Here is a 20,964-nt window from a genome sequence, read left to right on the forward strand (position 1 = left end):
ATCAATGGCTGGTGGTATCGATGAAACAAGATTTTCAATGAAACAAGAGTTGATAATTTTTGAGACTGGCTGATGAATTCATGGGAATTTATTAAAATACCCTTCCACTTTGGGGTATGCTTAAATTTTTCCATGATAAAAAATTTTAAAAACACCTGGAAGAGGTTGTGATGTCACAGAAATGGAGGAGCAGGGAGCTATAAGAATTAATTCCTCCACAGAAGCAATAATTAAACTGGCAAAAACTAGCAGAATCAATTCTTTTGGAACTCTAGAATCTAATAAAAAAAACACAGCATCTAGGGGAGTGCTTAATAAAGAAACAGGTTGCTAAATTTCAATAAGGAAGTATGTGGCAATTTGCTTACCTGCCTATCATCCCCCATTCTCCAGGTCAGCGGCAGCCGTGGTGATGGTAGCCTACATTCCTGGTGTGGCATGCTGGAGCTGAAGGGCAATACAGACCTTGTTCTCAAAAAATTGTGGTGGCGCATTTTGACTTGTCTGGCAGTTCCCTGAGGGACAAGCACAGAGGCTAACCTTTGTTTTGTCCCCCTCAGGATGGAGTGGCTTTCTATGTGGTGACTGTAGAAAGCATTACACTACCCGTAACCACCTGAGTGGCAAACAGCAGACAGACCCATAGTCTAGGAAGGAGGAGGCTAAGGAGGAAGATTCCTGGGACAATAAGGGCTTCAAAGGACTACCACATATACCAGGAAATCTGGAGTGCAGTGAATATGCCTAGGGCTGGCATCCCCCTTTGGCCAATCTTGGGGATCTGCACAAGCAGGAGGTGAAGGCTAAGGCAGAGTTGTATGTGCCTGGCTTAGCTTTGAAGGAGTAACCCAGCTTAGAGACAATCTACAAAGAGCAGAAGAGTATTTTTCTTCTTTTTGGCTCTAGGCATTTAAGGAAATCTCTCAGGTCACCGGCTCACCTCTGAGATAAAGAAACAGAGACTTCAATGACCACACACAACAAGGAATACAGTCTTTGCAAAAAAAAAATAGTTTGGAAAAGTCATTAAACAAATGATGGCTGTAGCCCTCAAAAATCAACAACAGCAAACCCTGGGGAGAATCTGATTTCAAGAATTACCATATTATAATATTCAAAATGTCCACTTCTAATAAAAAAAATTACAAGCCATACAAAGAAAGAGGAAAGTATGGTCCATTCACAGGCGATAAAAAGATATTGCCAGAAACTGTCCCTGAGAAAGCCAGGTATTAGACTTACTAGATAAAAACTTTAAGTCAACTATTTTAAATATGCTCAATGAATTAAAGGAAATCATGGACGAAGAATCAAAGGAAACCAGAAGAACAATATATGAACAAATAGAGAACATCAACAGAGATAGAAAAGATAAAAAGGAATCAAATAGAAATTCTGGAGCTGAAAAGTATAATAGCTGAAATGAAAAATTCACTAGAGAGAGTCAATAGTAGATTTGATTAGGCAGATGAAAGAATCAGCAAACTTGAAGATAAGACAATCAAAATTATGCAGTCTACTATGCAATGAATTGTGTCCCCCCAAAATTCATATGTTGAAACCCTAACCCCCAATGTCACTGTATTTGGAGATGGGGTCTTTAGGAGGTAATTAAGGTTAAATGTAGTCATAAGGGTGGGGCCCTAATCCGATAGGTTTGATGCCCTTATAAGAAGAGGAAGAGAAAGAGAGAGATCTTTCTCTCCACATGTGCACAAAGAAAAGATTATATGAGCCCACAGCAAGAAGGCAGCTAACTACAAGCCAAAAGAAGAGGCCTCAGAATGAAACCTACCTTGCCAGTACCTTGATCTTGGACTTCCCAGCAGCTCCAGAACTGTCAGAAAGACATTCCTGTTGTTTAAGCCACCCAGTCTATGGTTTTTTGTTATGGCAGCCTGAGCAGATTAATACGCAGCCTGAGGAGTGGAAAGGAAAAAAAAATAAAGAAAAACGAACAGAACCTGAGGTAGCTGTGGCACACCATCAAGCATACCAACATGCGTATCATCACACACCCAGAAGGAAAAAGAGAAAAGGGGACAGAAAGAATATTTGAAGAAATAATGGCCAAATTTTCTCAAATCTGATGAAAGACATGAATACAGTCATGCATCACTTAATGATGGGGATACATTCTGAGAATGCACCATTAGGCGGTTTTGTTGGTGTGCAAACATCATAGAGTGTACTTACACAAACCTCGATGGTATAGCCTGCTACATACCTAGGCTATATGGTACTAATCTTATGGGACAACCATCACACATGCTGTCCGTCATTCACCAAAACATTATCAAGCAGTGCATAACTGTATACACTTCCAGGAAGCTCAATGAACTCCCAAGTAGGATACACTCAAAAAGATCCACACCAACACAGAATATCAAACCAAAGACAAAGAGAGTTTTGAAAGCAGCAATGGAAAAGCAACTTATGACATGCACAAGGGATCATCAATAAGATTAACACTTGATTTCTCATCAGAAACCATAGATGCCAGGAGACAGTGGAATGACATATTCAAAGTGCTGGGGAAAATGTGTCAACCAAGAATTCTGTATCCAGCAAAAATTTCCTTCAAAAATGACAGAGAAACCAGAGATGTCACACAAAATGGTAGAGTAAGAAGGACTAGAGATCAGTCCTTAAACTAAAACAACCAGTAAATAGGAAAAAAAAAAAAAAACTACCTGAATCAACTATTTCAGAACTCTGGGTCCTGATCAGACACATAATAACCAAAAGCATGCTTGACAAAGGGAGAGGCTATTGCTCTTTCGTAAGAGGACAGCGTGTATGAAACATCTACCATTCTCCATCCCAAAGCCCTGCCATGCTGTGAAGATATTGGCTCACATTCTTGGAGCAGCTGACTGGTGCCAGGGTGGACAATGGGGAACGTGTTCTCCAAAATTTGAGGGTAAGACATTTTGGTCAGTCAGGTGGATCCCTGAGGGACCAGCACAGATGTTTGCCTTGATTTTGGCCCTATCAGTTGCAGTGGCTATTGGGGGTATATATTGGAAAATTCAGAGATATAATCTTGTTTTTTTCCATTTTTGTAGCCAGACATGTAAGGAAATTTTTGTCAGATCATTGGCTGACTGTAGATAATGGGACAGAAACTTCAATGACCACACACAACAAGGATCACACTTTGCAAAAATAGTTTAGAAATGTCAAAAACAAAACAAAAGTTGATGGTTCCAGTCAACTAGTAAAAATCAGCAATCCCCAAGGAGGAGGAGAATTAGATTTCCAGATGTACTACAGTATAATACCCAGAATGTCCACTTCTCAACAAAAACTTACAAAACATACAAAGAAACAGGAAAGTACGGTCCATTCACAGCGAAAAAAAGAATTTGACAGAAACCACTCCTGAGGAAGCCCAGACATTGGAATTACTAGTCAAGAACATTAAACCAGTTGTCTTGAATATGCTTGATGGGTGAAAGGATACCATGGACAAAAAAAAAAACTAAAGAAAATCAGGGAAATGATGTATAAACAAAATTAGAATATCAGTAAAAATATGTAGAAATTATAAAAAGGAACTAAATAGAAATTCTGGAGCTAAAAAGTACAATAGCTGAAACGAAAACTTCACTAGAGGAATTCAACAGTGAATCTGACCAGCATATGGAAGAATCAGCCAACTTGAAGATAAGACCATTGAAATTATCCAATCTGAAGAGTGGAAAGAAAAAAAATAAAGAAAAATGAACAGGACCTGAGGGCGCTGTGGTATATCATCAAGTATATCAACATACACATTTTAGGAGTCCCAGAAGGAGAAAAAAGAAAAAAGGGGCACATAAAAGGTATTTTAAGAAATAATGGCCAAAAACTTCCCAAATCTGATGAAAGACATGAATATACACATCCAAGAAGCCCAATAAACTTCAAGTAAGCTACACTCGAAAAGATCCACACCAACACACATTATAATCAAACTATGGAAACCCGAAGACAAAAAGACGGTTTTGAAAGCAGCAAAGGAAAAGCAACTTGTGAGGTATGAAAGGGATCCTCAATAAGATAAACACTTGGTTTCTCATCAGGAACCATGGAGGCCAGGAGACAGTAGAATGACATATTTAAAGTGCTGGAAGAAACAAGTGTCAAACAAGAATTTTATATACAGCAAAACCATCCTTCAAGAATGAAGGAGAGGGTCCGGCCTGGTGGCATAGTCATTAAGTTCGTGCGCTCCACTTCGGCGGCCCAGAGCTCATGGGTTCAGATCCCAGGCATGGACCTATGCACCGCTTATCAAGCCATGCTGTGGCAAGCATCCCACATATAAAGTAGAGGAAGATGGGCACAGATGTTAGCCCAGGGCCAATCTTCCTCAGCAAAAACAGGAGGATTGGCAACAGATGTTAGCTCAGGGCTAATTTTCCTCACCAAAAAAAAAAAAAAAAGAATGAAGGATAGATTAAGACAATTCTATATAAACAAAATCTGAGGGACTTAATTACCAGTAGATATGCCTTACAATAAATGCTAAAGGAAGTCCTTCAGTCTGAAATTAAAGGACACTAGACTGTAACTAAAGGCCATAAGAAGAAATAAATAACACTGGTGAAGGTAACTATACAGATAAATATAAAAGTCAACATTATTGTACTTTTGATTTGTAACTCCTCTTTGTTTCCTATGTGATATAAAAGGCAAATACATAAAACAACCATAAATCTATGTTAATGGACATACATATGTAAAGGTGTAGTCTGTGAAAATAAAAAAATTAAAGGGGAGGAACAAAGATATATAGGAGGATAATGTGTGTATAACTTTTATTTATTTATTTATTTATTTATTTATTTATTTTTTGTGAGGAAGATCAGCCCTGAGCTAACATCTGTGCTAATCCTCCTCTTTTTGCTGAGGAAGACCGGCTCTGAGCTAACATCTATTGCCAATCCTCCTCCTTTTTTTTTTCCCCAAAGCCCCAGTAGATAGTTGTATGTCATAGTCGCACATCCTTCTAGTTGCTGTATGCGGGATGTGGCCTCAGCATGGCAGGAGAAGTGGTGCATCGGGGTGCACCCAGGATCCGAACCCGGGCCACCAGTAGCAGAGCACGCACACTTAACTGCTAAGCCATGGGGCCAGCACTGTATAACTTTTAAACTAAGTTACTACTGTTCAAACTAGGTTGTTATAAGTTAAATATGCTAGTTCTAATCCCTAAGGTGACAGCTAAGAAAATAAATTTAAAATATACAGAAAAGGAAAGAAGGGAATCAAAATGGTATATTACAAAAAACAATCAACTAAATACCAAAACAATAATTGAGGAATTGTGGAACAAAAAAAAATGTATAAGACATATAAGAAAAATAGCTAAATGATAGAAGTAAATACTTCTTTATCAGTAATCACATTAAATGTAAATGGTTCAAACTCTACTATTAAAAGACAGAGTTGGCAGATTGGATGAAAAGTCATGATCCATCTATATGTTGTTTACAAAACACTCACTTTAGATATAACAACACAAAGAGATTGAAAGTAAAAGAATGGAAAAAGATATTTTATGCAAATAGTAACTAAAAGACAGCTGAGGTGGTTATATTATTGTCAGACAAAATATACTTTAAGTCAAAAAAAGTTACAAGAGACATAGCAGGACAGTATATATTGATAAAAGGTTTAATTCACCAAGAAGATATAACAATTTCAAACCTATACAAACCTAACAACAGAGCCTCAAAAATATGAAGCAAAATTTGACAGAATTGAAGAGAGAAATAGACAGTTCTACATTATTAGTTGGAAACTTCAATAGCCCACTTTTAATAACGGATAGAACAACCAGAAGAAAGATCAATAAGGAAACTAAGGACTTAAACAACATTATAAACCAATTAGACCTATTAGACATGTACCAAACACTCCACTCAACAACAGCAGAATACACATTCTTCTCAAGTGCATATGGAACATTCTCCAAGATAGACCACATGTTAGGCCACAAAACAAATCTTAATAAAATATTTAAAAGATTTAAATCACACAAAGTACCTTTTCCAATAACAATGGAATGAAACTAGAAATCAATAACAGAAGAAAAACTGCATAGTTCAAAAATATGTGGAAATTAAACCACAAACTCTTAAATAGTTGATAATTCAAAGAAGTCACAGGATAAACTAGAAAATATCTTGAGACAAATGGAAATGAAAACACTAAATATCAAACTTATGGGATGCAGTGAAAGCAGTGCTCGGAGGGAAATTTGTGGCTATAAACACATACATTAAAAAAAGAAGAAAGTTCTCAAATCGATAACCCAATTGTACACTCCAAGAACTAGAATAAGAAAAACCAACTAAACCCGAGCTACCAGAAAGAACATAATAAAGATTAGAACAGAGATATATAGAATACACATATGTTAGAGAAAGAATAGAGAAACAATAGAGAAAATTAACTAAACAAAAAGGTCATTCTTGGGGGCCGGCCCAGTGGTGCCAACAGTTAAGTGCGTGTGCTCCGCTGCGACAGCCCGGGGTTTGCCGGTTCGGATCCTGGGCGCACACCAACGCACCAGCATCCCATATAAAGTGGAGGAAGATGGGCATGGATGTTAGCCCTGGGCCAGTCTTCCTCAGCAAAAAGAGGAGGATTGGCAGATGTTAGCTCAGGGCCGATCTTCCTCACCAAAAAAAAAAAAAGTTCATTCTTTGAAAGATAAACAAAATTCATTAATCTTTAACTATACTGACTAATGAAAAAAGAGAGAAAACTCAAATAACTAAAATCAGAAATGAAGGTGGGGACATTCCTACTGATTTTACAGAAACAAAAAGGATGATAAGAGAATACTATGAATAATTACAAGCCAGCAACTTGGAAAACCTAGATGAAATAGACAAGTCCTAGAAACACACAAACCGCCAAAACGGACTCAAGAAGAAATACAACATCTGAATCGACCTGTAACGAGTAAGGAGACTGAATTAGTAGTCAAAACCTCCCAACAAATAAAAGCCCAGGACCAGACAGCTACACTAGTGAATTCTACCAAACATTTAAAGAATAATTGGCACCAATCCTTCTCAAAGTCATCCCAAAAATTTTGAAGAGGAGGGAATACTTCCTACTCATTCTGTGAGGCCAGAATTACTCTGATACCAAAGCCAGACAAAGACAGTATAAGAAACTGCAGGCCAATATCTCTTATGAATATAGATGCAAAATTCTAAACAAAATACTAGGAAACTGAATTCAGCAGCACATTAAAAGAACTGTACACCGCAGTTCTTTTTCACAAATTCACAAATCCACAAGTGGGATTTATCCTTGGAATGCACAGATGGTTCAACATAAGAAAAGCTGTCAATGTAATATACCTCATTAACAGGTGAGGAAAAAACATATTGTCATCTCAATTGATGCGGAAAAAGCAGTTGCAAAATCCAACATGCTTTCGTGATAAAAAATATTCAGTAAACTAGGAATAGAATAGAACTTCCTCAGCATAATAAAGGTTATGTATGAAAAATCTACAGCAAGCGTCACATGCAATCAAAAACTACTGAACGCTTTTCCCCTAAGATCAGGAACACGGCAAAACGCCTGCTCTCATCACTTCTGTGCAACATAGTGCTGGAAGGTCTAGCCAGAGCAATTAGGTCAGAAAAAGAATTAAAGAGTATCCAAATTGGAAAGGAAGAAATAAAATTACCTCTGTTCACAGATGACGTGATCTTTTATATAGAAAACCCTAAAGAATCCACGCCAAAAAAAGAAAACTGTTAGAGCTATTAAATTCAGCAAATTGCAGGATATAAAATCAACACACATAAATCAGTATAAAATCAACACACATAAATCAGTTATATTTCTACACACTAGTAATGAACAATCCAAAAAGGAAATTAACAAAACAATTCCATTTACAATAGCAACTAAAAAAATTAAATACTTAGAAATAAATTTAACCAAGGAAGTGAGAGACTTGTACACTGAAAACTACAAAACATTGCTGAAAGAATAAAGATGACCTAATAAATGGGAAGACATCTTGAGTTCGTGGATTGGAAGACTTAATATTGTTAAGATGCCAATACTACCCAAAGCAATGCATAGATTAAATGCAATCCCTATCAAAATCCCAAAAGTGTTTTTTGAAGAAATAGAAAAAGCTATCCTAAAATTCACATGGAACTTCAAGGTATCCCAAATATTCAAAACAACCTTGAAAAAGAGCACAGTTGGAGGACTTGCTTTTCCCCCAACTTCAAAACTTGCTCTAGCTACAGTAATCAAAAAGCATAAGGATAGACATATAGACCAACGGACTAGAATAAAAAGTCTAGAAACAAACCCTCACATATATAGTGAACTGACTTATGACAAAGATGTTAAGACTACTCAATGGGGAAACGACAATCTTTTCAACAAATAGTGCTGGGAAAACTGGATATTCACAAGCAAAAGAATGAAGTTGGACCCTAATCTTATACCATATACAAAAATTAACTCAAAATGGATCAATGACCTAAATTCAGGATCTAAAATTATAAAACCGTTAGCAGGAAGCATATGAGAAAATCTTAACGACCTTGAATTTGGCAATGGTTTTTTAAGTATGACACTAAAAGCATGGGCCACAAAAGAAAAAAATAGATAACATGGACTTCATCAAAATTAAAACTTACGTGCATCAAAAGACACTATCAAGAGAGTAAGAAGAACCCACAACTCAACAAGAAATCAATCAAATTCAAAAATAGGCGAAGAACTTGACATTTCTCTAAAGAAGATATACGAATGACCAGTAAGCAAATAGAAAGATACTCAACATTATCAGTCATTAGGGGAATGCAAATCAAGACAAAATACCACTTCACACCCACTAGGATGGCTATTATAAAAAATTTAATAAAAATTAAAAACGGAAAGCACCAAGTGTTGGTGAGGATGTGGAGAAATTGGAACCCTCACACACTGCTGGTAACAATGTAAAATGGAAAACAGTTTAGTGGCTCCTCGAAAAGTTACACAAAGGATTACTGTATGATTCAGAGATCCCGCTTCTAGGTATATACCCAAGGGAACTGAGAGCAGAGACTCAAACAGATAACTTGTATGGTAATGTTCATAGCAGCATCATTCTCAGTAGCCAAAAAGTGGAAACAACCCACGCGTCCATCAACAGATGAAGGAACAAAATGTGATCTATGCATACAACAGAGTATTATTCAGCCAAAAAGAAATGAAATTCTGACACGTGCTACAACATGAATGAATCTTGAAAACATTATGCTAAGTAAAATAAGCCAGACAAAAAAGGACAAATACTGTGTGATTCCACTTAAAAGAGGGATCTAGAATAGGGAAATAGACACAGAAAGTAGAATGAAGGTTGCCAGGGACTTGCGGTGGACGGTGGAGGAGGAATGGAGAGTTATTGCTTAACGGGTACAGAAGTTTTGTTTGGGATGATGAAAAAATTCTGGAAATAGACAACGATGATGGGTATACAACACTATGAATGTACTTAAGGCCCGCTGAATTGTACACTTAAAAATGGTTATAGTGGTACATTTTATATTATGTATATTTTACCACAATAATAAATAAATAAATAAAAAGTCAATTAAACTAAGAGATTCCCAGATAAACAAAAGCTGAGAAAGTTTGTCACTAGGACACCAGCCCTACAGAAAATGCTAAAGGGAGTCCTTCAGGCTGAAACAAAAGGACACTAGACAGTCATTTGAATCCGTATGAAGAAATAAGGAATCTCAGTAATAACTACATAGGTAAATATAAAAGCCCATGTCGTTATATTTCTTGTTTCCAACTCTTCTTTTTGTTTCCTGTCTGATTTAAAAGACAAATGTGTGAAACAGTAACTAAAAATCTACATTAATAGACATACATGTATAAAGATGTAATTTGTGACACTAACAGCACAAAAGGGAGGAGATAGAGATGTATAGAAACAGGAATTTTGTATGCTATTGAAGCTAAGTTGGAATCATTTCAAACCAAATTGTTATAAATTTAGGATGCTAATTGTAATCCCCATGTTAAGCACGGAGGTAAATCTTCATGACCTTGTGTTTGGCAACAGAGTCTTAGATACAACACCAAAAGTCCACGTAACAAAAGAAAACAATAGATAAATTTGATTTCATCAAACTTTAAAACTTTTGTGCATCAAAGGACACTATCAAGAGAGTGAAAAGACAACTCACAAAATGGAAAAAAATATTTGCAAAACATATCTGAGAAGAGAATAATATCGAGAATATATAAAGAACACCTACAACTGAACAACAAAAAAACAAGCAAACCAATTCAAAAATGGGCGAAGGGCTTGAATAGACTTTTCTCCAAAGAAGACATACAAATGGCCAATAAGCACATGAAAAGACGCTCAACATCATCAGTCATTAGGGAAATGTAATTTCCCTATTCCACATTGAGGTACCACATTCATACACACTAGGATGGCTACTTTCAAAAAACAAAAAACAACAAGTGTTGACAGAGATGTGGAGAAATTGGAACCCTCAGTCTTTGCTTATGGAAATGTAAAATGGTTCAGCCATTGTGGAAAACAGTTTGGCAGCTCTTCAAAAAGTTAAACATAGAATCACCATCTGACCTAATTTCACTCCTAGGTGTCTACCCAAAAGAACTGAAAACAACGCAAACAAATACTTGTACCTGCGTGTCCATAGCAGCGTTATACACAACAGGCAAAAGGTGGAAACAACCCAAAGGTCCATCAGTGGATGAATGGATAAACACAATGTGGTACATACATACAATATTATTCAGCCATGAAAAGGAATGCAGTACTGATACATGCTACAACATAGACGAACCTTGGAAACAATATAAGTGACAGAAGCCAGACACAAAAGGTCACATATTGTATGATTCCATTTATTTGAAATATCCAGAGTAGATAAATTCATAGAGACAGAAGGCTGATTGGTGGTTTCCAGGGCCTGGGGGAGAGAAGGAACGGGGAGATGTGTTTAAGGGGTATAGAGTTCCGTTCAGGAAGATGAAAAAGTTCTGCACATGGGTGGTGGTGATGGTTGTACAACATTGTGAACGCTAAATACTTAATGCTACTGAAGCATTCACTTCAAAATAGTTAATTTAAATTATGTGAATTTCACCTGAAAAAAAGAAAAACCTGAGAGACAGATTTTGTCATTCTCTATTTACTGATGACAAATCTAATGCCCCAGGAGGTGAGTAACTTGTTCAAGGTCACCCACACCTTTCTTAGCGGCCAAGGTCAAGATTCACAGCTCCTGAATCTAAGGACAAGCCATGGTCTGCCTCAACCTCGGGGAGGGGGGGGGGGGGGGCGTGTGACCGTAAAATCAGGAGGATGGGGGAGAGGTGAGACACAATTTATAGACTCCACACGGATTTTAGAGGCCTGGTAGGTTGTTTGGGTTTTTTTTAAAAAAAAGATTTTCCTGGGGTACACTCACCTTTCCAAGGGCACACGTATTTCTTGTGCAGGTGCCAAAGTATTGAATGAATTTCGTAAACCCGACCATAAAGCCCGGCAATGGCTCCCATAGGAGCTGGCCGGCCACCAGGATCGGGATCTCATGCACTGTGCTAAAGTCACCACCCACCACACCCAGACCACACCACCCACGTCTCCCTCAGGTTACTGTCACTGTGGGGCCATAAAATCAGCATTTTATAGCACAGCCTGGTTTTTTCCTAAATCAGTCACCGCCCCTATATTTTTGCTGTTTGTGACCAGACTATTGAGAGGTTGAAAGATTTTCATATGTCCTGGAATATTTTTATTTTTAAGGTTTTTGAAGACATGTTTGAAATATACCAAAAAATAGACCAAGAAAATGATCATTAATAAGCTTCCCTCCACATTTAACATATTTGCTTCATCCATATTTTTTATTTTTGCTGAACTATTTGAAAATAAATTCCAGACATCATGACAATAACACTTCAGCATGCGTTGGCAAAAAATAAGGATATTTTTCCACAATACCATTATCTCGTGTAACAAAATCAATACTAATTCCCTAATAGCATCTATTAATCAGTCCACATTCAGATCCTCATTTGTTCTAAAAATGTCTTTTATAGTTGTTTAAACTAGGACCAATCAAGGACATACTTTGCATTTGGTTGTTATGTCTCTTACGTCTCTTTTAGTCTAGAATAATCCCCTCAATCTTATCTTATTTTTTCCCCCATGACATTGACTTTGTTGAAGATACTAGACCTTTTATCTTCAGGAATATGGCACATTCTGTATTTGTCTATCTAGTTGTTTCCTTGTGGTACCATTTGTCCCTCTGTCCTCTCTATTTTTCTATAAACCAGAATTAGGGCTAAATGGTTGGTTAGAGGCAGGTTCAGCATCACTGGCAAGAACACCTCAAAGGTGAAGGTATGTGCTTCATCAGGTATCCCATCAGGAGACCCAAAACAGAGTTCCCACACTACTGATGCTAAATTTGATTCCTGGGGAAGGTGGCCACAGAACTTGCCAATATACAATTACATATCTCCTTTTGCGGGTAGACTGTAGTGTTGGTACCCTGACGTTGTGCAAAAATTCAGTTCTCCATGAACTTTGCACCTAACACTTTCAACACCCATTGAGGATGCTTGCCTGAATCAATTATTTCATTGATAGCTGCAAAATGGCCATTTTCTAATTGTCTCACTTCATTTATCAGCTGGCATTGCTCTGTAAAGAGGACCTTTCCCTCTTCAAATGGGGCTGTTTGGCCGCACTGTTCCTAAAGATAAAGCAAGATAAATATTTAAACATAGTAAGTAATCTTGACAGAAAGTCCAGAACTAGCAGTTGGTCACCAGGAGTGGCGCAGCGGGCAGAGCCAGGCCCGACACTGTCGAGGGATGGGGAGCGCATGGGCGCTGGATCCCCCCAACACCACCAGCATCCTTCGTCTGTCTGATAGATGCCTATAGCTCCAGGTGAATTTGCAGATGCAGTAATGGTCAAAGCAACAAACTGTCAGAATTAGTCACTCGTTTTCCTTTCTGTTTTGTTTAACATCTCGTGGATCGATTTTTCTGCAACTGGCTAGTTTGGCCAAATTTTAAGCTATTTTAGCCGCTTTTCAGAATTTAGGGGGCTTTTAGTTTCTCTGAATTCTACTCTCATATAACAACAACATTTTTAAAATGCACTGGTTAGTCTTTTTGTTCATGGTTAAAATCTTAAATTTCAGAATTATTTTCAGGCAATCCTGGCTGCCCCAATGGCTTTACAATGTTGTCATAAATTTTTAATTTATCTGTGGTGCTAAGTGAAAGGCCTAAAACAAATTTAGTCAAAATGAACATTTTCACTGAGAACTTTGGTTGCACCCAATGGTGATTTTTTTTTACAACATTGTAAAAAACTTATTTCAAGGACTACTATCTGCAATCTACTTTCGCATTTTAAAATTTTAAATGCACTTAAATCTGATACTCTGCTTACTTTATATATTTAGCAACGTTTCTCACATTTTTATTGCATGTTGACTTTGTATTTAAGTAGTTTTCATAAAGAAAAACAAAACTTCCAACAGTGACAAAGGCAGGAACAATTTCTTTTATTGGCTGTTCTGAAAACAACATTAAGATTTTAAATGTTATCTTAAGATTGGAACGTGAAATAAAGAGGTGAGAAATCGTTGGGTAAATCATTTCCAAGTTCAGCGTTTCATTCATCAGAGGCGTGGCTGTGGCTCTCACCCTGTGTATGTTCCTCACTGCGGGATGATGCTGTGACTTCGATTGGACAAATCATTGTCAGAAAAGTGCTGAGTCCTTCATTTGGCTGGTCTTTGTTTCAGAAAGCAAGGTCACTATCACGAAAAAAAATAACTCAAGGTGCAAACTTACTAAGGGTACCTACCCTGCAGCGCCTGGGGAGGCCTGCAACAGCCTTTCCGGTCCCCCTATTCGTGCCAGCTAATTTACATGGGGTCAGGGTTGGGGCTGAAGGGCCTTCAGAGGGCCAGGAGCCAGGTTTGGGCATATTCGGGCTGTTAATAGGCTGAGGGGGTGTGGCAGATGCCAAATCCTAAGGAAGGAGATTCTTTCTCTCTCTCTCAGTCTGTCTCTTCTCCCAGAATCCAAATGCCCTTCCTATTTTGGAGGAATATCCCCTGCAGAATCGTGGGACAGTCTGGGCTCCACTTCAGAGAACTCCAACCTTCAGTTGATTCTATGAGCTGACCAATATTCTTCCCTCCCGTTCCTCTTATGCTTGCGTTTGCCATCACCTGTTTCTGTTCTGTGAAACCAGAACCCAGACAGAACTGGGACCCCTAAAATGTAAAGCCTCCAGAAGGAAAGAAAAGTCTGATGTTAAGAGCCAGACCTGGCAATGGAGCTTGAGAGTGGGGAAGGAATAATAACTCTTGCCCCCTGCTCTTGTTCAAGCCCCTCCCAAGCCGGTGACAGTGGAAACAGGAGCTGAGACACCCGGGGCTCAAGCAAGTCTGCAGGAGGATCACTTTGACACAGTGCGGGGCCCGTTCCCTGACCATCTCCTGTGGAACGTGAGCAGCCGCAGCTCACCGGATGGCGGCCCAAGGGCAGCCAGGGGAGGGTGGCCCGGCCCAGCACCAGATGGTGGCCTGGAGACACGTGATACACTGAGGGCAGCGCCTGAGCAGAGCAGTGAGTGTGGCTTTCATGGAGGACCCAGGAGAGGAGGAAGTGGGGGCCCAGAGGCCATGACACAAGAAGACTGAGCTACTAAGCAGTGTGATATAAGGGTTAAGGAGAGAGGCTCTGAAGCCAGACTTCCTGGAGTTTAATATTGGCACTGCCAGTTCCCAGTTGTGTATCCTTGAACAAGTAACTTCCCCTCTCTGTGTCTCAGTTTCCTCATCTGTAAAATGGGATGACATTAAGTGTACCTACCTCAAAGAGTTATTGTGGGGATTAGACCAACTAATTCTTGTACAGTACTTGTACTGTGTACACAGCAAGTGCTCAATAAATGTTGTCATTATTAGTGATTGATGAATGCACTGTTTTAGTATCTATAGTTCTATGGAGGAAGGTGGGAAGAGGGGAGCTATCCAGTCGGGGAAAGCCCACTAGACATTTGAACCCACAGGCTGGCGAAACTCAAGGATATTCAGAACACCTGAAGACTCAATGGCTAGTTGCCAGCCCTAATGCAATCAAGGATCTAGAACAAACAGAACTCTCACGCCCTGGGATGGGAATATAAATTGATGGCAGTATTTAACTAGAGCTAAACATTTGCTCCTCTAGGACCCAACTATGCTACTCCTACATAGATAGCCAGTAGAAATTCATGTGTGGGTCACCAGAAGACCCATGCATGAATGTCCATAGCAGCATTATCCACAATAACCGAAAAAAGGAATCTACCTAAATGCCTAGCAACAGTAAAATGGATAAATAAATTGTGAGATATAGAGAGACAGACAGACAGACAGACAGAGAGACTCTATATGGTCTCACATATATAGTGCTATATCTCACATCTATATATCATGCAATACCTCTTCAGCAATGAGAGTAAGCAAACTAATACTACATCCACCCAATAACATGGATGAATCTCAAACATGATGTTGAGCAAAAGAAACCAAACACAAAAGAATACTCACTGATGATTCCATTCACATAAAGTTCAAGTTCACAATTAGGCAAAACTAATTCGTGCTGTTAGAAGGCAGGAGAGGGGTTGCCCTTGGGAGGTGGGAGGTATCTGGGAGGGAATGTGAAAAGAGTTTCTGGGATGCTGGTGAAGTTCTCCTTCTTGCTCTGGGCCGATGGGTATGTTCACTTTGTAAAAATTCACCATACTCTTAGGATTTCCATACTTTTCCATGTGTATATGTCAATAAATGTTTACTTTTTTTAAATGGCTGGAAAATCTCTCTTTTAATCAGTTCATGTTCAAGCGACTTATTTGCTTCGCCCCATTAAATGGCGCGCACAGCACCAACTACAGAGGGAGTACAAGGTGGTCCGGACACAGCCCTCTCCTGCAGGGCTCAGATAAAGTCCCAACGCGGCACGTGTGGTTGAGCCTCTGCCCTTTCTGGTCCAAGTCCTTCCCTCATCACAGGCTGGGTCTCAAGCTGCTGATTCCACAGAGGATTTTTCCACCTTGAGCATGGGTATCAGAACTGCCAGAGCAGGTCACTAGCCAGAGATGCCCCCGGCTCCATGGCTTGCTGTCAGCCCATTCCCTTCTTTCTCCACACCATTCACCCCTCCTCGAGCTTCCCCGGCCTTCCTCTGCCAGAACCAGCCCTCCCCACAGAGCCCCCATGAGAGGGATTAGAATGGAGTTCGACTCGGCTTTAAACAGATGTGGTTTCATATGCTGGCTCCACCTGTCCTAGCTGTGTGACCTTGGGCAAGTCACCCCGCCTGCCCGAGCCTTAGTTTCCTCATCCAGTAAAGGAAATTCCATTCATACCTCCGCCACAGGGTTGTTGGGAGGAGAAACGGGGCTAATACATGCAAAGGGCTTAGCACAGAGCCTGGCAGACAATAAACAGCAGTGACAATTGTTCCAAAGTCCCAGGTACATTGACTTAAATTTCACAGGGGAAGGTCTCAACCAAGAGATGTAAACAGCCCAACCTTCACAGTGAAAGAAAGTTGTAACCAGAGAACGAGGGCAAGAGAGGCAGCCAAAGGATGAGGGCAGAGGGATGGACTCTCTTGGCTCCTCTCCGCCCTCTGAATAAATGACTTGGAGAATTCTGTTAGGAGGACACAGGGAGACAGGAAGTCACGGACATTGCTGGCAGGAGAATAGACTGTATAAGCAGTCTGAGACCAACTGGCAGTATTCAGTGACACTGGGCATACTTATGACTTAGTACAGGGGTCTGCAAACTTGTAGGCCAAGTCTGGCCCGCCTCTGCTTTTATAAATAAAGTTTTATTAGAATATAGCCATGCACATTCATTTACATATGGCCTATGGCTGCCTTAGTGCTGCAACAGCAGAATTGAGTAGTTGCAACAGAAACTGTGTGGCCCACAAAAGCCAAAAATATTTACTCTCTCACTCTTTGCAGAACAACGGCCAACCCCTGACCTAGGACCCAGTGACCCCATTCCTGGGGGGAGAAATCCTCCCATTGGTCCGCAAGGATGCTCATTGCTGCACTGCCAATTAGGTGTCCACCTCTGGGGAATCAAAATGTAGGCAACGCACACTATGGATTACAGTTAAAAGCAAGGAAGCAGGTGCACATACAGCAGCATGACTGGTTCTCAAAAACATTGGCCTGAGTGAGATAGAGAAAATAAAAAGTGAGAAACAGAATAAGCAAAATAGCTAAGATTTTTTGAGCATTTAGTAGATGCCAGGCAGTGTTCTGAGTGCTTCTTAAGTGTTACCTCATTTAATCCTCCAGACAACTCTACGAAGTTGGAACAAATATACCTTCCCATTTCACAGATGGAGACACTGAGCCACCAAATGGCTAAGTGACTGCTGGCAAGTGGCAGAGCTGGGGTTTGAACTCAGGGAGTTTGAGTCCAGAACCTGCACTCCTGACCACTGCACTGTACAGAACACAACACCTCTCTGTGTATGAGAATCACAAACGTTCAAAAGGTAAATTGTATATTATGTGTATTTTACCACAATAAAAAAAGAAACACACTCCACATACAAAGCAACATTACGTATTTAAGAATATTTACCCAACACATGGGAAGGCTGTCTCCATGCTGGCGGAATGGGGGGCGATGGAAGCAGGGGATGTAAAACAGACAAATGATAGCAGCCTGCTATCAACTGAGCAGAGTGATAAACTCCATCCCTTGCACCTAAGATCCATAATTTTTTCAGCTTTAAAATTTTTAAAGAGAGTTCTAGGACTCCAAGTCCGGCACAGGGGTCCAATCAGAGGCTGTGGCCGGCGCTGCCAGCTGCCTCGTCCCCCACGCTGCTGTCCCCCGCCTGCGGCCCAGCGGCTCTGTGGGCTGTCCCGGCAGCCGCGGGCAGAGCGGGAACCAGGGCTGGCGCAGTGGGCATGGCAGGGCACCGCGGGCTGGCTGCCTTATCACGCCAGACAGCACAAACAGCGTGGGGCCTGACACGGGCCCTCCCCACGGCCGCAGCGGGGCAGCCGGCTTTTTCTCCTGACCATCTTTGAGCTGGAGATCAGACACAGGGAAAGATTAAAACAAATATGAATTTAATCAAGGGATTCTGCTATCCTGGGGTGGAAACAGGAGCCTGCTGACATAAAGAGAGGCTGGAGCGCTGGGGAGCCAGAGTCGAATCAAAGCCACTTGCTTACCACTAACCGCTCAGATGATCCATATCATAACAACAAAAAAGAAAAACAATTATTTATTCTTTTTGATGTTGCGGCTCAGCAGCAACTTGCTTTTTGAAGAGAGCAAGGTCAAAACCAAGTTATTGTTTTTGCCTGAAACTCTGACAGGGACTCTGAGTTCTTCCACGTGACCTACTTAGATGAGGGATGTGGGACAGTTGGAGATGTCCATTTCTTCTGGGCCACGGATTAGGGCTTCCTTTCTTCTCCTTCCCGCCCTCCTCCTCTCCATTTCTCTCTCCCCTCTCTTTCCGTATAGGACCTGAATGAGATGTCGTGGGGAACACAAAGGCCGCCAAGGGAAAGCTCTGTCTCCTCTGGGAGAGGTGGAAGGGAGGTCTCAGGACGCCCTCCTCCAGGGTCCATTCCCGGATTCACTCACCCAACACTCGCTGTGCAGCTGCTCCCCAGGTGTGTGCTAAATGCTGGGGATACAACCAGGCACAAATCAGACGCAGCCCCTGCTGGAGGAGAGTTTACCTTTCCCGAAAGAGATGTGATTAGATAACCGATTATAATTCGGAGGATCCAGGTAACCACAGGGGTTTGTGAGAAAACAGGCTCTCGCAACCCAGACCAGGGATTCAGAGGCGTCTGCTCCACACCAGTGGCATTTAAGCCAAGCCTTAAAGATGAGCCGGGGTCGGCCAGGGGAGGAGGCAGGAAGAGTGCTGGGGCAGAGAGGACAGCATGCATGAAGGCCTACAGGTGAGAGAGTGCCAGTTCGAGGAGCTGAAGGCAGGTCTGCTCCACGGGCATCGGGGTGTTAGGCGAGTGGAGAGCGTGGAGACTGGAGGCTGGACAGAGACCAGCTCCTGCAGGGCCTTGTTAGGCCACAGCAAGGGGTTTGGATTTCCTCTTCAAGGCGATGGGGAGCCACAGCCGAGAATGTTCAGCAGAGAGCAACGTGGCCAAGGCTGCTTCAGAAGGAGGCAGGGAGGCGAGACTGGAGGTGAGAGATGATGCTGGCGGGGGCCAGAGAAGGGTCAGGGGAGGTGGAGAGAAGTGGAGAGCTTCGGGAAAGATGCACACAGTAGCAAAACAAGACCCTACGTGGCTGAGGGAGAGAGGGGTTGGTGCCAGTGTCGTCGTTCATTGCCTGAGACCAGCCATATGGGAGAGGAAGCACGCTGGGTGTGGAGGGGTGGGAAGGGATGATAAGTTACATTTTGAGCTTGAGGGTCCAGGTGGAGACGTGGGGTTGGATGCACAGGTCTGGAGCTCAGGAGACAGAGGGCTGGACACACAGATTGGGGAGGATGCAGCACCTGCAGACCCCACAGTCCTTTTCTCGAAACCCTGCAGCCTTTAGCTGGTGCCTCCCTAGATCTGGATTTTCACATTCTTTGATTCATCAACCAGATGTGGAAACCCCAGTGAGCCGCTCATGCTGTGCCACGCCCTGGGGAAAACCAAAAGGCACCATCAGACACAGCTCCAGCCCCATCAGATCAGTCTAGTTCAGAAGCCAGGAGGGATGACACACTGTGTCCCAGGCTGCAATCCCCCAAAGCCTGAGACGAGGATATGAGTGCAAGCAGCTTCCCAGGTGGTCCCAGGAAGCACCCACAGGGACATGGGGAGGTGAGGCAAGAGGAGAAGATGGACAATACAGAAGGGGTCACTGAGTAGCTTACTGCTGTTGGCAAAGGGGTTCAGTCCCAACCAGACCCCTAGGACATGCCCGAGAGGTGTTCCACCTAAGGGACAATAAAGCTAAGGGATCATCCACCATCCCTGATGGTCCTCTGCTAGGGGCTGATCCTGGCACACTTCAGGCCTGTCCTATGTGGGGCTGGTCTCCTCGTGCATCCAGAAATGAGCTCAGATAGCTGCAGTTCGTGCAGTGAGAAGCCAGAGGTGGGAGCTGTGAGTGAAGGCATCTGAGCAGGGCACCCATCGTGTCCACTCCATGCAGCAAATCGCCAGAACGAGTGGGTTTTCAATAAATGACGGGATTTTAGCTATTTAAAAAATAAATAAAAACAGAGAGCGCTTTCTCCAGACTCCCCAACTCCAAGAAGAAAACATCAGAGGGCCTGAGAAAAAAGCAAGAAATAAACATAAAATGACCCCATTCCTCCCATCAAAGGTCAGACAGAAGCCCAGAGAAGTGATACCTCTGAAAATATTCCAGAGGAACACCTCCACATCCAGAGAGCATCAGAATGGTATTCCTGAAGATGCTGAAGAAGTTGACATCATTTCTTGTTTGAGGGAAGCAGGTCGTGTTTCTTTCAAGGAATGAGGACGATGCTTGGGGCACGGAAGCTGGTGAGGAGACCCTGAAGCCTGGCCTGTTGGAGGCCTCACTCTGCTGGCAACTCTCCCACAGCCCCTGTAGCAGATCTTATCATTTCCATGCACGCTGGCCCAACTTGCAACATCCAGCCCCCCTGTGTCTTCCTCTGGCAACCAGAGCCCTGGTCAGAAGTGCCAGTGAAATACCATCCCCTGGGGAATAGCCCAAACTGAGGACACACAGACGGGGAGTTGGTGGACGAGTACCCCAGCCCTTCGCCCTTGAAGGGGTATCCCAGAGGCATGTGCTCCGCACCAGTGCCCCTGTCCCCATGGTACTGAGCTCGCGTGGCTCACAGTAGCTTGAT

Source organism: Ceratotherium simum, chromosome 30 (assembly GCF_057802395.1).
Source record: "Ceratotherium simum simum isolate JZ-2026a chromosome 30, ASM5780239v1, whole genome shotgun sequence".
Lineage (NCBI taxonomy): Eukaryota > Metazoa > Chordata > Mammalia > Perissodactyla > Rhinocerotidae > Ceratotherium > Ceratotherium simum.